At 35.3% G+C, this 16411-nt stretch overlaps 1 pseudogene; it reads left to right on the top strand.

Moving 5' to 3' along the window:
• The first annotated feature begins 6369 nt into the window (after positions 1–6369).
• LOC127670139 (transmembrane emp24 domain-containing protein 10-like) overlaps positions 6370–16411 on the top strand; it is a 124271-nt pseudogene continuing 114229 nt past the window's right edge.

A 16411-nucleotide genomic window follows, 5' to 3' on the forward strand; every position in this document is an offset into this window, starting at 1 on the left:
CAGGTGTACACCCCCCCCCAAGTGCATCCCCATATACACACAAATAAAATACATTGTAAATTAGTGTCTTGTTTCAATCCATTTTGCTAATCGTTTCGTTTGGATAGTTTCTTAGATGTAGAATTATCATTTTCTTTCACACTATTCTCATCACTACATACAAAGTTTTATATTATTTTAGAAAGATTTGCTCTGGGATTATTTAAAACATTAGTTGTAGTATTATTTCTTGATAAATTTCTTCAACATCCACTCAAATATAGCTACACTTTGTGGAAGTTCTCTGACTCTTTCCTATAAATGGAGTTTCTAGTTGCTAGAGACACAGACAATGCTAGCTAGCTTTATTAGGTAGTGTAATTAAGACACCTTCATTTGACATTCTTCTTATAATTAGAATTTCCATATTTTGTCAGAGAGCTTCCTCTCTTCCCATGTCCCATAATGGTATTTACATATTCGCTCAGAATAGTTACTGAGACCCAGGCACCTTTTGTGTTTTCTGCTATAAGCATTCCACTTCAAATACTTAAATTATGATGGAGAAAGAAGAAAATATACACAACATGTCTTAGGACTCAATTAAAGTATTTTGATTCTATCTTTCAGCATGCATTGAATTAATAGCTACATAAACTCAATAATAATTTTATAAAGATGAATGTATTCATTATTGTGGCTTAGTCAATTTTTTTCGTATTTCATTAGGAAGTCACTCAAAAGTGTGAATTAGAATAAATTCCCCCAAATTAGTCACAGTTCTCTCTCTCAATTCTCTCTGAAAGCCCAACAACTCTTTACATTTGGCTTGACCATGTAACTTGCTTTGGGTGAGGCATTAATAATGCATATCACAGAGGTAGAGATTCCTGGAACTTACAAGATGGACTCTAGCCTTGCCTTGCTGTCCCTAAGGAAACCATGAACACCAGTTGAGTAAGTACAGAGGTACCCACTGTCCAAACCACGAATGATTATGCAAAAGAACTTCCAGTCCTGTATGGGTGTTAACTTAGAGACAAATTATTCTATAGTTTACTGAAGCTGACCACTGCTAGCACAAGAGTCACCCAAACCAGTTCAAACACACACTGGAAATCCACAGAATCTTGAGCCATTAAATGACTCTCTCTTTTTTTTTTTGTCCTTGAGACTTTGGTTGTTTTCTTGCACAGAAAAGATAAGCAATGATATCTATCGATAAATTAGTTACCCAAGAATATAGTGTTGTTATAGTGTTAGAATTGCCAATTTATGTTAAATACTTATTCATGAATGGATTTCAAAACCAGACTTCAGTATCTTTATGATGTTTACAAAGGACAAAATGCTTTTAGGGAAATTTTTATTTTTTTCCAGATATAAGTAAAACCAATGTCAGAAGGATACACTGTTGTATGAAATATCTAGTCATTACGGCATTTTGTATTGTTTTAGTAAACTAATCCTTCACTAACACAAAGGAGTAAAACCATGTTAAAATAAGTGATACTCTGTATATTAGGAGAATGTGAAGAAGATGTTATCTAGAGATGTCACTTGCATTCAATAAATGAGTAAAGCAGTGTTGATGTATCAAAAACTCCCATTTGCTATTTCACAACCATTTTCCATATATCACAACAATGAACAAAGAATTAATCTAATGTATATCAAAGTTTTTTTCTTTTGTTCTTATCATTTTACTTTATTTAGATTTGTCAGGATCTTCAAAGCAATTTTAGCTACACATGTCTGTAATCACTGCACTAATCTTGGTTAAAGTAAGAGTTCAAAGATTGTCTAGGATGCATGGTGAGTTCATAGATGATGACAAAGATAGATGATAGATGATTGATAGGTAGGTAGAAATATAGATATTGATATAGTTACATACTCATTGTTGATCTAGATCTACATCTAGATGAATATACAAATAGATGAATTTGAAACTATTTTTGTAATTATAGTATTGTGATTTGTGGAAGAGTCTCTGTCTTAGTTTGGGTTTTATTGCCATGAACAGATACCATGACCAAGGCAACTCTTCTAAGAACATTTAATCAGGGCTAGCTTATGGGTCCGGAGGTTCAGTCCATTATCATCAAGGCAGGAGCATGGCAGCAACCAAGTAAACTTGGGGCTGGAGGAGCTGAGTTCAACCTCTTGTTCTGAAAGCAGCTAGAGAAGACTGGCTTCCAGGTAGCTAGGATGAGGGTCTTACAGCCTCAGCCCACAGTGACACATTTCCTCCAACAAGACCATACCTCCAAATAGTGCTTCTCCCTCTGTCAAGCATATTCAAACCACCACAGTCCCTTTGGCATTCACAACCACAAAGATATAGGCATTTGCAGAATGTGATGGTGTGTAAGTCTAACAAAATAAAAATGCCAAATTAAAAATCCCTCTTATGAAAAAATACTTCCTTAGGTAAGTATTGCAAGTATAATTCTTTTAAAAGTAGTTGAACATGATTACATTTTAATGGGAATGTGGTAGAACAACAAATTCAGCAATGAATGTGCCGAGCAGATTCCAACTTTTGCAGATTTTTTTTCTAGATGATTAGCAGCCTTTATCTTTTGCACCCTCTCAAATAGCTCTGTACATGGGCTGCTGATGAAGAAAAGTAGGTTCCTCACCCAGCCGAAAGGAGAAGCATGCAGCTTGCACTTCCTGCTCAGTACGTCAGCTTCTCCTGTGGCTTCTCACTTTCTTCCATGTAAGCTCCATCTTGAACCACCCAGACTTTCTTTTGAATCTGGTTTCCACCTATGCCATTTACTGTTTGAAATTTATTTTAGCGATCTGTCAAACACAATTAATATTGGTTTAAGATAGGTGAGACTTTCAAAGATGAAAGTTGATTGGGGCTCAAGGTTGATTGAAATTATTCAGTGCTTGCTATGGATGTGAAATGATAAGTATTGATAGAATACCATATGGATGTCCACTCTTCTATTACTTTTTTCAATCCTGAGAAATTTACTTGTTTAATTTTCTTAAAATATAATTACATTGTTTCTTCCATTTCCTGTTCTTCCCTCCAACCTTTGCCGCTCTTTGCTATTTCTCAAATTTATGGCTTCTTTATTATTTTTAAAATTGTTATTTTTACTTCTTTATCTATAACAGTGCTATTCAATCTTCTTAATGCTGTGACCCTTTAATACAGTTCCTCATGTTGTGGTGACCACCAACCATAAAATTATTTTTCTTGCTACATTGTAACTATAATGTTGATACTGTTATGAACCATAATGTAAATATCTGACATGTAGGGTATCTAATTACAGCCCCTGTGAATGAGTCTGTCAACACCCAAAGATGTCATGACCCTCAGGATGAAAATTACTGGCATAAGATACCTAAATTCTTTCCTTTCAAAAAATATTTCTCTTGTGTATTACATCTTAACTGATGTTTCATCTTCCGCTTTATCCTCCAGTCTTTCTTTTCCATGTCCTCTCTTTCCCAGATCCACACTGGCCTGCCTCCCTTAAGAAAATAGTAGGCCTCCCAGTGGCATTGACCAACCATAGCATAAAAGGCTACAATAAGACCAAGAACAACCCATTGCATCAAGGCCACACAAAGCAACCTAATAGAAAAAATGTTTTATAAGTCGGCAAAAGAATCAGGAATGGTACCTGTTCTCATTCTTAAGATTCCTACATGAACACTAAACTATTTAGCCATAATGTACATTGAGAGGGCCTAGGTCAGGTCCCTACAGGTTTCCTTATATCTGTGAGCCCCAATGAATTCAGGTCAGTTGATTCCGAGGGCCATGTTTTCTTGTTTCCATATCCCCTCTGGTTCTTCTGATCCTTCTTCCCCCTCTGCCACAGGACTTCCTGAGTTCCACCTAATTTTTGGCTGTGGGACTTTGCATTTGCTCCCATCAGTTACTTGATGAATTCTCTTTGGTCTTTTTGATAATGATTCTGCTGGTCTATGGTTCTAGAACACACTGAAGAAGGACAAACTATAGGTCAAAGGTTTTATGGCTGGGTTGGTGTTCAGATCCCTCCACTCGAAGCTTTGCCTGGTTACAGAAGATGACTGATTCAGGAATCATGTTCCCTATTACTAGGAGTCCGATGTCTTATTTCAATTCCAGTCAGCAGGTATTTTCAAGGATTAGCCTTAAAAAGAGAGTTCATTCTGTAAGCAATTCAGACTTTGGTTGTGTGGAGATGAAAGATGAACTTTTTACTTTGAAGGTTCCTTTTTAAATAGCTATTGTCATTTGGTGAATAATTGTATTTATTAGATATTTTACTAGCTGTTCAAAACCTCCAAGATTTGAAATATGTAACTGAAGAAAGAGAAGAGGGAAGCAATGATATAGAACATCCTTCAACATCCTTCAAAGATGCTACACAGACTCTTCTCAGATTTACTTGAAGATCAAGGACATATTTTCCTCTGAAAAAATTAATAACATACAGTACTTCAAAGAACCACAATGTTCTCTTAAATTAAGGTTTAACTTTTATGTGATTTTAATGACTAGATATTGTATTTAATTAATTTTAATTACAGAATATTGTGTGATTAAACTTGTGGTCAACCATTCTCATAATTGCCAAATGTACATTTCTAATTGGATTGAACAATGCAATTAAAGCATTGACCTTTAAGATCTAGTTAGCTTTTTTCTTTTTCTCTTTATATCAAAAGTATATTAGCAATTGTTTAAATAACTTATTCTTACTTGATACATTCACTAATAAAACATCACTCTTAGAATTAACTTGTTCATTTAACCAAATATTTGAATGAATATACTTTCAAAGTACCTTTTTGCATTTATTTAACAATTAATTGTTTAGCATCTATCAGCAACTCACTACTATTACTAATTTACCCAGTGAGATGCTTTTAAAACTATCTTCACTGCATATCAATAAGTTGGATTTTTCAACCCTCATCAATTGCATTTTGCTCTTCACATACATTCCTTGGAAAAAGTACTATAAACTATATATTAATATAGTATATAGTACTATAATATACTATATTAATATACTATAGTAATACTATATAATACTATGCTATACACTATACACTAGTATATAGTATACTAATATATTATAGTACTATACTATATAATACTATATAGAAATATATAGTACTGGATACTATATATTAATCCCAGCACTTGGGAGGCAGAGACAGGCAGATTTCTGGGTTCAAGGCCAGACTGGTCTACAGAATGAGTTCTAGGACAGCTAGGGCTACACAGAGAAACCCTGTCTCAGAAGAAAAAAAAGAAAGAAAATTGCATTGAATTGAAAGAGTAAACAGGTGTAGTCTCACATGTGAGTTTGCCTGAATGTTATATTTACATAGTTTTGGAAAAGTCAGTGTTGCCATGGGGATTCAATGTTAGAAAAATTAATCTTTCAAAAACCAGTAGTTTTCATTGTGCATATTTTAAATGCTGAAATGAGAAGGTATTGTCTACTAAAGACACTGAATTAGTTGAATGGGATAATTAATAAAATGTATTAATGTATAAATTTCAAATTTATATATATGTGTGTGTTGTGTTTATTATGTATATATTACATGTATAATGTTTATATTTTACAAAACATATCCTATATATTTTTCTGAAGAAACATCTGCAAAAAATAATATTATGTAATTACTGACTTTGATAAGGTATCAGGGAAAATAGATGCCAAATATGATTGGGTTTTTTTTTCAGCCTTTCATTGTCAGGAGTAAATATATGATTGTTGTAAGTGATAAATTTAAAAACACATCATATTAATATAATATGGAGTTATATGATATTGATTACTGTGGAGAAATATTGACGTGACAGATAATTGGAGAGCTCCTTTCCTTGAGTGGTCTGATTATTGTGTGTATGGTTATTATATTTGCACAGACATTATCTGCAATCTTTTATACTGTTTCACATATTATTTAATTATTCTTGTTCTGAAACCTGGGCTGTCATCAATCTTTTTATTATCTTGCCTCAGCCTCTCAAATTCTTAGATTACACATGTGTGCCCCCATACAGAACTCCAGTTCTTATTTTAAATAAACAAAAACAAAATGTTGGCATTGAAATGTGTTTACACAATTGTATTTTCCTTCTTTCCTTTTCCCTCAAAATTCCCTAAGCTTTAAAAAATTAAATTTCTCGAACCAACTTGAAATGGGGGACACAACATAGCAGAACTGAGGCATAAAGCAAAATCAGAAATACGATGGAATTTACAGTGATCACTACCAACCGCCAGAAAAGGTACAAGAGAATAACATTTGCTATATCTCAGGAAACTCTCAAAACCAAAGGAAACTGGTGAGAGGAAGGATAGAACCTGAACAAATGAAACCAAGCAAAATGAGGAGAAGATGAACATGAAGGTTCTTGTTAGGCTCCACGGCAGTGAGCATGTGAGGGCTGGGGGCAGTGATGGGCGGTGTGGAGAGTCAGGGATGCTGAAGGCTAACAAAGTGAACTATGACATGGGTAGGAAAAGGCAAAGGATTTGGTGTGCTGTTGGACAATGAGGTGTCTGTAGGTGTTGTTTCCCTTTGTGTTTCAAGAAAATACAAGGAAGGGCATTTTAAGATTTTATCATTTAAAAAAAAGGTTAATGTTTTCACTTATTTTAAACATTGGACAATTTAATTGCATTAAAATATGTTCAATTTATAAACAACTACAATGGTTGTGTTTTACACATCAAGTTTAAATAAGTCCAATTAAAACAGAAAACAACGTTTCCCCACTAACATAAACATACAAAATAAAATCAATTTATTATTGTCAGTTGGAAATATTATCAACAAACCTTCCTGCATCATTGATTGTCTCTCTTATGCTCAGAAAATATCACAGACTTATACAAAGTGGCTGCAATAATATTCCAAGGGATGAAGTGATGAGCCACTTCAATTCTTCCTCTAGAGAGTAGTATTTTATGTAAGTACTCACTTAATACTCTCTTCTGAATAATTACCCTTTGGCAAGTACACTTGTCCTCGAGCAGTTTTTCACATGATGCTACTTTGCATCAAGTTACTGGGAGAGATTTCTAAAGGCCTGGTGAGCAGTTGATCTGCACTGTGTTTCATTGTGGCAAAGCTTCTATGGCATCATTTGTATCATTATAAACTTATAACCAATGTTAAAATGTACTAAGGCAGAAGAAAGTGTTCTAAATAAACTTTGATATTCTATTAATATGTGCATCAATATTTAAGGGAACATATACCTTTTTAAAAATGTGTTAGGAATGCAGTAAACTACGATTCTAGGCACATGTGTAGAGTTTAGTTTCCTAGTAGCCACTATGACCAAAAATATGAATAAAAGAAATAAGAATGATTTTAACAATCCAAATAATGAAGTCAGTTGTTTCAGAAAGCGATCATTTCAGCAGTCCATCAATATCAATAGTATGCAAATGGTATTTTGGGCATCTTGTTATTGTTCTAAGTTCTTAAGATATGAATGCAGTGTATCCTCAAGGCTGAGCTACCTCTCAATACCTCACGGCCTCATCTATGTGTCTAATAGAAAACTTACTGGGCAAAGCAAGCAAGAATTCAGTTCCACCATCACAGAATGTTAGAGAGTGATAGTCTGGAGGGAAAATAGATGTAAAGGACACATTAGTCACAGTGTCAGATAAGGTGCAAAGGAGATACCACTAACCCATCCTTCTGGATTGTGATCCGTTCCTATACATGCCACCCTTCTGCCTTCACTGTATATTTATTCAGAAAACTGGTTGATTTGTGGGATTAATGCATCATGTTAATGTGCATAAAAGTCTCTTGATAAAAGTTAATATGATAATCTATACTCACAAAGCCAATTAATTTGCTAAGAAAATTAGCTTTGGCAAGTGAAACTTTTAGACACTAGAAGAAATAAAGCCTTGTGTCAACAGAATCTAGATTTTAAAATGGTTTTATGCAAAATACATAGCAAAATCAGCTCCCATAAGGTATAATTTGTATCCCACAACTGTTTAAATATTAGGGAACCGATTATGAAAAGATATCAGAGTTCTCCTCAGTAACAGAACATAGAGAATTAATATCTCCATATATAGAAGTGGTATTTCTTTGAATGTCTTACAGGCTACAATCCAGCTAATCCAACAATGGCTATATATAAATGGAAAGTGCAAGAACCCAATAATTGTTCATTCCATGAAGAATGATTTCAGCTGTTCTCCAATAGATGCTGGAATCCCGAAGGAGTAGGCTCTAATGCCAGTGAAGAAATTGACTTGCTAGTGAGGTGAGACCAGGCAGACAAAAAGCAAAACCTTCCTTTTTCCCTGTGCTTACCTAGGCTCCCAAGAGAAGGCATGGCCCAGTTAGAAGTAAGTTTTTTCCAGCTCAAAAGTTCTGGATTAAAGTTGTGTCTTCCTACCTCAAATATTCTGATTAGAATTAGATCTTCTGCCTTCAAATCACACAAAAATAAGTTTTCCCTTCACGTTTGAATTTTCAGTTAATTCCAGATGGAATCAAGTTGACAACCAAAAATAGCCATCGCAGACAATATCTGTGATATTTACATGGAAATCTCCATGATAGTTCTTTATTTCTCTGTGTGCCTGCCTGTCTGTCTGTCTCTCTATCTCCTCTCTGTCTCTCTGTCTCTGTGTGTATATGTGTCTGTATATGTGTAGGAGGAGCATAGTGTGGATATTGTGTAGTTAATGTATATATGTTTGTATATGTATTATATGTGTAAGTTACAACACATAGACTTCAGAAATCAATAGATAAAATAAGGATGTGGCAAGGATATAGTTTTAGTGACTGAGTATGCAGATCACAAATCTGAAGCATGCTGATAAACAAGACTCTATAGTGCCTGATAAGTGAACTTTTCTACAGTTACTTTTGGGACTTGCCAGATTGTACTTCAGAGTGAAGTCCAAAACTAGTATTTTTCCTTTCAAAGCTGCCGCAGTATTTTCTGGCTCTATGTGCCTAACAGGTAATACTTCCCTCTGACTAGATGAACCATCCTTTCCTGCCCCCAAAAGGGAAGGAAAAGATGTGTGGATTGCAAAGAGAAAGAAATGAAGAAAGAAGAGGAAAATGGGAAGCAGGGGAGGAAAGTAAATACTCACAGAAGTTATAGGTGTGGGGCCCCGAGTAGAGATTTAAATCATTCTTGGTTTCCATGACTTCTGCAATGTTAAAATCTTCAGTTAGAATGGGGTGACTAACTTTTTACAGTATGAATGTTCTAGAAAAGAACCCCAAGGAAGAGTTATATATGTGGCTTTAGTGTGGGGTGGGAAAGGACTGATGCTCTTAGCAGTTTCCTATGGAGCCCAACCTCTGATCAAATATCCAATATCTCATTTCCTGAGTCATCCATCTCTCACACGTAACATGGCTATTTGCATGCAGAAAATATAAGGTTATTACATCATCAAGTTATCATCTGTTACAGAAGCAATGTTTTCAAATTATTCCATCAGCCTACTTAAGCATGGCCTTCCCTTTATTGATCCAACAGTGAGTGCTAGTCATGAAATTTCTCTTCCCCTGAGGCGTTTTCACAATATCACTTCAACATCTTAAACATAGCCACCATGGGGTATAAGCAAAAAACTATGGCAGACGTTGAAGTAATAAATATGGAAGAATTAAGAAACTGACATAATTGTAATCCATTCTTCTATTGAAGTATAACACAGGGGAATCTTCATAGAATCAGAATGCACATCTACAAATGTATTATGTGTGAATCTCCACATAACCACTTTAAAGGTCAAGTGCAGAATCTTATAACCAACCTGTAGTCCCTGATCATAAACTGCCTTTTTCTTCTAAGGCATCTACTACCCTCAATTTGATGGGAACCACTTCCCTCACAGTGTAGAGTAACTAACTCAGAAGATATACCTAAGTACATATAATAACTGCTTTGTGTTTCAAAATTATGTCAGTGGAACATCAGAATACACGCTAGTTGGAATCTAGATTAGGAAAACAATATTCATTATTAAATTTCTGATAATATCTAAATTATCAAATGTAACTTCACTCATTTTCTCTTGATTACTCTGTAATATTTCATCATAGAAATATGTTACAATTTATCTATCAATTTTTATTTTAATGACTATTTAAATAGTTTCTGGTTTAAAAACTTTTTAGTAAAGCTATGAACACACATCTCTGTGTTTCTAATCTGCATGTAAATGTATCCCTGTTGTTTATATACCTAAGAGAAATATTGGGGTTTTCAAACCTTCCAATTACTAAATACCAAACATCTCTCAAAAGGACTGCCTAGATTTACATTTTCCAAAGCAGCAGTGTGAGCTCTTCCCCACTCTCACAAACTAATTTTTACATTTTATTCAATTAAAAAAACTTTAAAAGAATTTTTTTCAGCCAGGTGGTGGTGGTGCAGACCTGTAATCCCAGCACTCTGGGAGGCAGAGGCAGGCGGATTTCTGAGTTTGAGGCCAGCCTGGTCTACAGAGTGAGTTCCAGAATAGCCAGGACTATACATAGAAACCCTGTTTCAAAAAAAAAAAAAGAAAAAAGAAAAAGAAAAGAAAAGGAAAGGAAAGAAAGAAAGAAAGAAAGAAAGAAGGAAAGAAAGAAAGAAAATTAAAGAATATTTTTCTACCTTTCCCTAATGACTAATAAACTTGACTTTTGAATATTTGGTCACACGTTTAAATTTTACTGTATTAATTTTTAAACCTATTTGTATGGTTACATTTTATATTAATTTTTAAAGAAAGATTTTTATATGTTTTATAGTTTTATGATATTGATATATGATTTCTAATCATTTGGTTTTTAAAAAAATGTCCCTTAAGAGCAAATACTGTCAAAGTTCCAACACAATTATTTACAGAAGTTGAAAGAACAAGTTTCAGATTTGTCTGGAAGCAAAATATGTAGGAGTTTTAAAGTAGACCCTGAAAAATAAAAGAACTGCTGAGTTGTATTATCATCCCATATCTCAAATTGTTCTACTGCTATAGTAATAAAAATAGCATGGTATTAGCATTTGAGCAGAAACTGTGATCAATGGGAACAAGACTAAAACTCAAACATAAGTCCATGTCTTAGGGTTTTACTGTTGCGAACAGACACAATGACTAAAACAACTCTTATAAGAATGACATTTAATTGGGGCTGGCTTACATGTTAAGAAGTTCAGTCCATTATTATCATGGCAACATCCAGGTAGGCATGATGCAGTAGGAGCTGAAAGATTTACATCTTTATCCAAAGAGAAACAGGAAAAGACAAGCTGCTAGGCAGCTAGAAAGAGGATCTTAAAGTCCACGCCTACAGTGACACACCCACTCCAAGGCCACACCTCCAAATAGTACCTCTCCTTGTGCCAAACATATTCAAATCACTACAGTCCTGATTTTACCTGTTGATACCTGTTTTTATTTTGGCAAAGAAGTCAGAAATTCATACTGGAAAAAGAACAGCATCTTTAAAATGGTGCTGATCAAATTGCATGATTACATGTAGAAGAATGCCAGTATATCCACACTTACCACTCTGCATTAAAAAAAAAAAAAACAACAACAAATGGAACAAAGTCCCCAACCCCAAAGTAAGTTCAGATACACTAAATCTGCTAGAAGAGATAGTTGGGAATAGTCCTGTACTTATTAGCACCGAAAAGGACTTTTTAACCAGAACAAAAATATAACAAGTGCTAAGAACAATAATTGGTAATTGTGATCTCATGAAACTAAAATACTTTGGTATGCCAATGTCACAATCATTTAGAGAAAATGGTTGGCTACATAATGGGAAAGATGCCTAACAACCACAAATCTGATATAAGGCTGATGTCCAAAATATATATAAGAAATCAATCAAACAAACAAACTAGACGGCAGGGAAAAAAATTTAAAAAATGGAATACAGATCTAAACAGAGTTCTGAAAAGAGGAAGCACAAATAGCTGAGCCATGCCCAAAGTCATGGTCAACATTTTTAGTTATCATGAAAGATAAATCAAAACTACTTTGGGATTACATCTGGTACTACTCAGAACAGCCAAAATAAATAAAATAAATGGTGGTTCCTTCTGATGAGGATGTGGGAGAACGTGTCATCCATTGCTGGTGGGAGTGCAAACTCTTATAGTTACTGTTGACCTCAGTATGGCAGTTCCTTGGGAATCTGGGAATAGATCTCCTTCAAGATCCAACTCTGCCACTCTCAGGCATGTACCAAAGGACCCCAGAGACACTTGTTCAACTCTGTTCATTGGTCCTAGAGTCAAAATAGCCAGCTAGGAATTGGAAATAGACTAGATATCTAATAACTAGCCAGGAACAGGTATTAGGCTAGATATCTGTCAGTGGATAATGGGTAGAGAAAAGGCTGTATATTTACACAATGGAATATGAGCTACTTAGAAAGAAAATCCTGAAATGCACAGGTAAATGAATGAAGCTAAAAAAAATCATCCTGAGTAACATAATTCTGCCCCCAAAATATGATATATATTCACTTTTACATGGATGTTAGCCGTTGAGTGCATAGGAAGCAGGCGACAATCTGTATAACCACAGAGGTTATGCATAAGGTCATACAGGTGTCATATGAAAACCTAATACAGTAGAATATTCCTAAAATATATACATGTATGAAGGATATGTAAATGGAATCATCAAATAACAGGGAAATAGGGCCCCCAACCAGATGTTTCTTGTCACCAAGTGAAGCTTCTTGTTCCAGGAATGAGTTACATATAATGAAATAGCCAAAGGGATGCTCTTAGAACCACCAAACAACATGGGTATTGGTTGCTCTTCACTATTAATGAAGATAACACCTATATAGCTCATTGAACAGGGAGAAGTAGAGCTGGTATCTACCTACTTTCATCCCCTACAATATTCATGGTACTGGAAGGTACTCTTCATGCTCCCAAAGGAGAAAGCTAACCACAAATCCAGCTACATCCTCTTCAGTCTACAGTAGTGACCTACTTGCAAGATGAGCTAGTGCAATAGTGGCACAAAACTTGTGGGAGTAACCAACCAGTATCTTTTGAGTTGAAGACATAATCAATATTTTGGAAGTCATTTGCAGCACTGCTCAGTGGCCAAGAACCTGAAACTAGATAGGCCAGGGACTTAAGGGGAAACCATGTACTACTACTGTTCTGCTCAAGGAATTTAGCGACAAATGAATTTCAAACAAAATTTTGCTAAAATTTTTGCTAAAAATTTCATAGGTCAGTATTTTTAAGCCATTATCAGAAAAGCTTTCTCATTAAGTACATGGGAACAAATAAAGAGACCCACCACCATGCAATGTAGAGAGTGAGATACCCTCGAACATTCAACTATAAATGGTATAGCTCCATCAATTCTCTCTTCTTGGGACTCAAGAAATCCTGTAGAGTTGGAGACAGAAAGATGATAATGTCCAGAGAGGATCAAGAACACCAGGGAAATAAAGTCTTCTAGACGTAATAGGTTGGAAGTAAAATGTGTGAGCTCACAGATACTGTGGAAGCATGCACAGAACCTGCTTTGGTCTGAGTCAGATGGAGTCCCAACTCTGAGAGAAGAAGTGGACACAAGCCCCCATCTCCAACCTAAAATCTGTCTCCAATTGATTATATAAACCACATTTTAGGGCAGGTCACATACTCAACAGTAGCTGGCCAACACATCAAAATTTCAGTGAACATTTTAGAGTTTCTTATAATGCTTTGTCAGGGTAGTTGAATTTTTTTTGTTTCATTTTTTTCACCTTACAGATCTTTTACATATATTTTATTGTAGAAGAATTTTAACCCAGAAACATAGCTGCTCTTGCAAATAATAGTATCTTTACCTTCTAGATCTATATGATCAGGCTAGGATAAAAAATCACCTTTAATTCCAGGAGACAGAGGCAGGCATATCTCTGAGTTCAAGGCCAGCCTGGTACAGAACAAATTTCAAGTAAAGAAGAACTTAGGTCCAGGCATGGTGTTACATACCTTTATTCCCAGCACTCAGGACAGAAGCATGTAGATCTCTGAGTTCTATTCAGTCAGTTCCTTTGAGACAGGGAGTTAAGAAGCTGTGATGTGGAGCAAAGTTCCACGCAGAGAGAACAGTCACGGTACTAATGAAGACAGAATGAGCCAGAAAATGAGAAGGACCCATAAGACTAGAGCAGATTGTCAGAGTAAGGCCAAGCAGAGCAGTTCAGTGAGAAGCTGAGAGAAGCCAGATTGAATCCGTTAGCTTGGAGAGAAGTTCAGGCCAGAAGAGCTGAACTGAACCAGCCAGGCAGAGTTCAGAAAGAAGTAGAAAGGATGAGGTTATTCAGCAGTAAGCCTCCAAGATGACAATTACATCAGGGGAATCAAAGTTACATTTACACAGTATAGTTCAAGATTTTGTGTTTTTAGGAGATTTCTTAATATGTAAATGTGTGTGCATCTTTGTATTCATGTGTGTTGCTTGTACTTTTTCTTTGGCTCTTTTTCTTCTGTTGGTTTTGTCCTATTTTAGCTTGCTTTTGTTTAATTCTGTTTTATTTTACTGTCATTGTTTACATAACTATTTGCTAAAGAGATAAATACATTGTATGGTTTTTGATGGGAGAAGGAGTGAAGAAATCTGGGAGCAATTAAAAGAGAGTAAAGATATTCAAAACATTGCAATAAAGTCTATTTCCCAGAAAAGGAAAATAGAACAAAATTAAAAAATTATTTTCTGGCTATGTGTTTTATATTTGTTAGACATTAAAATACTATTTCTAATATTTAACTTATTAAAATGTCTTTGATGAGCAAATTCTAAGTGTATATTTTCTCATGAGTGAGTTTTCTCTTCTCATAGCAGCTGTGGCTCCCACACCTGGCTTCTCAAGATCAATGCAGCCACAATTCCAGCGTAGATAAGATGGGGTGCGCTTCAGGCCTCACTCCTTACCAAGTAGCTAACACCAGTGCTAGTTACTGAGACAGGGAATGAGAGAGGACCACTCTTTTTTAGGATCTTCCCACCATTGAGTTCCTCTTGCTGCCGTGGATTATATGGATCATTATACACATCTTCTATTTAGACTTAATGCATTATCCCAAAGAAGGAAAGGGTAATGGACGTGGAAGAGGAGGAGAAGGAGGAGGAAGAAGAAGAAAAGAGGAAGAGGAAGAAGAAGACATGAAGTTAAGAAGGAACACACTGTACATGAGAAATGAACAAAAGAAATGTGAACTGATAAAACAGTTCATTGTGTTTGTGTATGAAAGTCTCAGGAATCAAGAAAATTCATAATAAAAGCAGCATATTTGCATCTTAAATTATAAGTTAATATTTGGATCATTCAGACTTTCTTTTTTTATTTTATTCTAAATTCATGCATATATGTGTGTTTACATACACATACATACAGACACACACACACATACTTATCACATATATCCGTTTATCACATGTGTGCTTGGTGCCCACAGTGGTTTGGTTGTGAACAATCATGTGAGTGCTGAACTCGATCCTTTGGAAGCTCACACAGTACTCTTAATTGTTTAACCATCTGTCCATCACTATTGTTCCCAGTCTTTCAAAACTAAGTTATAGATACCCTAGATTCCTATGTCTTAAAAATAGTATATTATCACTTTTATTTCTCTACGGCATGTCCATTGCTTTAAATAATATATCCCCATAAGAATACGAGTTCAATTCCAGCAGCTAACCTGCCCTTCAATATCACCAATTCATACTAGAAAGATAATGTCACCTTGAGGCATGTGCTAAGTCTAGCTACACTGTATTTTTAAAAGAAATATTGACTCATTCTGAATCTGTAATTTTCTTGAAAAGTTAAGTAGATGTGACAAGGACTTAAACTGTTATCTTTTTTTTTTTAAACAATCAGGAAGCTTATTTTAAGAAAAGACTAACAGAATCCATTGAGTACCCATAGCTCTTCAACTAGGAGTCAGTACTTCTGAGCTCTGCCTGTCCTCCCATTCGTTCTTGCATGTCAATTGTTGTTGTTTTGCAGCTCTTGTTTTGACAATCAAATTGAGATTTCACAGGTGTACCTTCCTTTTCATATACAGAAGACATGACATTATAGCACGTGTTCTGGTCCTATTATGAGTCTTGGAGTCTTTCTGATTCCCATTCTGGGATGTTTTCTGAGCCTTAGACACAGTGACTGTGTAGTAGATGTATCAGTTCGAGCTGGACATTCCATGGTCAGTTGCTCTCAGCATTTTGACCAGCTGTAGCTCTCTGTTTCTTGACTGTTGCTATGATCGAACACTGATCAGAAACAATTAAGAAGAGGTAAGAGTGTATTTGGCCTGTATTTCAAGGCAATTGCCCCCCATCAGGGAAGCCAGGGAAAAAAATCAAAGTAGATCCATGGAGGAATACTATTTGTTGGATCTGTCTCTGGCTATCTC

Source organism: Apodemus sylvaticus, chromosome 19 (assembly GCF_947179515.1).
Source record: "Apodemus sylvaticus chromosome 19, mApoSyl1.1, whole genome shotgun sequence".
Lineage (NCBI taxonomy): Eukaryota > Metazoa > Chordata > Mammalia > Rodentia > Muridae > Apodemus > Apodemus sylvaticus.